Consider the following 2,170-nt stretch of genomic DNA (forward strand, 5'->3'; position numbering starts at 1 on the left):
AGAGCATGAAGGCGTTCAGAGGCTTCTTCACCTTCACCGGAGATCTACAGGAGAAGTTATGAATTATGATGCTGCATTGGAAAAAATCAACATCTAGATAAGTCACTTTTTTTCTGAAAATAAGTGAATACTTCTTGGATTGAGGAGGTAAAAGAGACATTTTGCCAATGGAACGAGACAAGTTACACTTAAAATAAAACACAACATCCTCTTATTTCAAGTTCTTATTAAAAATCAAATAGTTTTTATTAGTTTTTCATATTGAACCAACAGACCCGGTCCAGGACATACAAAACAAAACAAAAAAAAATAAGAAAAACATAGACCAACTATCAATAAGACAGGTACTACACACACACACCCATGTTCCAGACATCCGTGGGTTGAAAACTAAAAACATAAGTATGAATAACGAATGATAATAATGATGTCAAAAAAAAGCTGCTAACTGGAAATACAATCTAAAAATAAGTAAAAAAATTCTTAAATTAAGCATATTTTCCCTTATTTTGAGTAGTTAAATGAGATGATTTGCCAATGGAATGAGTATTTTTACTCTTAAAATAAGATAATTAGATAAAATGCACTTTAAATAAGACAATGCAATTACGTTTTCTTATTTTTAGTGTAAATTGTCTTGTTCTATTGACAAAATGTCTCTTTTACCTCCTCAATTCAAGAACAAATTCACTTATTTTAAGAAAAAATGGCTTATCTAGATTTAGATTTTTTTTCCAGTGAAGCAGTTGGAAATTCGGATTCAAAATAAGAAATAAAAGGTCTTGAAATATCTCTTAATGGTTCCCTGTGACGTCAATGGAAGATGTTTCAGCTTTAGGTGTGTCATTACTTCCTCTATCCATCGTTTATGAGTTGGTGTTGCTGCCTTTATCCAATTAGACAGAATCAATCTCCGGACCAACACCGAATAAAATGCCATTGCCTTCCTTTAAACTGTCCTTAATTCTATGCCCCCCTGGTGCCACACCAAAAATGGCTACCAGAGGGACCGGTTCAATATCTTTCTTGTAGATGGATGAAAAAGTTTTGAAGATTTCAATCCAGATTTCTTTGAGTCTTGGGCAAGACCAAAACACATAGTATTTGTTTGCTGGCACCTGTTTGATCAGCTCCCTGAAAAATTCTCTCCAGTTTATCCCTGGTGAAATGAAGTCTATGTACCACCTTAAATTATGTTACTCCATGTCTAACACGCACAGATGAGTTCAATTATCTTATTTTAAGAGTAAAAAAATACTCATTCCTTTGGCAAATCTCGTTTACCTACTCAAATTGAGGATAAATACACTGAAATTAAGAATTAAATTATTTATTTCTAGATGGTTTTTCCAGTGTGGTGAAGATTCTTTGTCCTCCAGTCATCAAGTTAAAGTAAAAAACAATCCACTGGACTTTGTTTTCCAAGTTTACTTTCCAGAGTATCATTACTTTTGAAAAGCCTAAAAGTTACTAAATATTACTGAAATCAATAAAATCTAAATAATTTTTTTATCTGATGTTATATAAATCCAAACTTTCTAAAAAGTTGCTCCACAAGAAGTGTCTGTAACTTTTCCAGCTTGATAAAAATAAAATCAGAAGCTATTTTTTGTCCTTAGTGAGCAGAGATGAAGATGAACAGTTAGAGGAAGCAGAAGCGGAACCTAAAGGTTCAATAATGCTTCACTCACCTGGAAACAGTGTTGCTATGGTAACAGGGGCGTGTCCAGGAGGGGGAGTTGGCCTTTTGGGCTAGGGGCTCGCTGATTGGCTGGCTGTACGGGGAGGAGGGGGGCAGGTGTCTGTCACTGTAGTGAAAGAGAGGAACCAGAGGATGGAGAGAGACCTGGACAGAGAGAGGCTGCAGTTAGAAGACCAAACTCAGTCACAGGCCACTTTATCACTATGACTCTGCAGCTTGAAGCTTTCTCTCTCTGGTTCTTTTTCCTGAAAGCAAATCACTCTGGATAAACTACTTAAATAACACTTCATAACTTATATGTATTAAATAACCAGGAGACATGACAGCAGATGCTGATAGAAATTATAATCTTACTCAGAACAGAGAAGCTGCTTAGAGTTACACAGAGATGGCAAAAGTACTCACTTTCCGTACTTGAGTAAAAGTACAGATACTTGTGTTAAAAAATACTCTGGTAAAAGTGGAAGT

Source organism: Cyprinodon variegatus, unplaced genomic scaffold, assembly GCF_000732505.1.
Source record: "Cyprinodon variegatus isolate N-32 unplaced genomic scaffold, C_variegatus-1.0 Scaffold696, whole genome shotgun sequence".
Taxonomy (NCBI): Eukaryota; Metazoa; Chordata; class Actinopteri; order Cyprinodontiformes; family Cyprinodontidae; genus Cyprinodon; species Cyprinodon variegatus.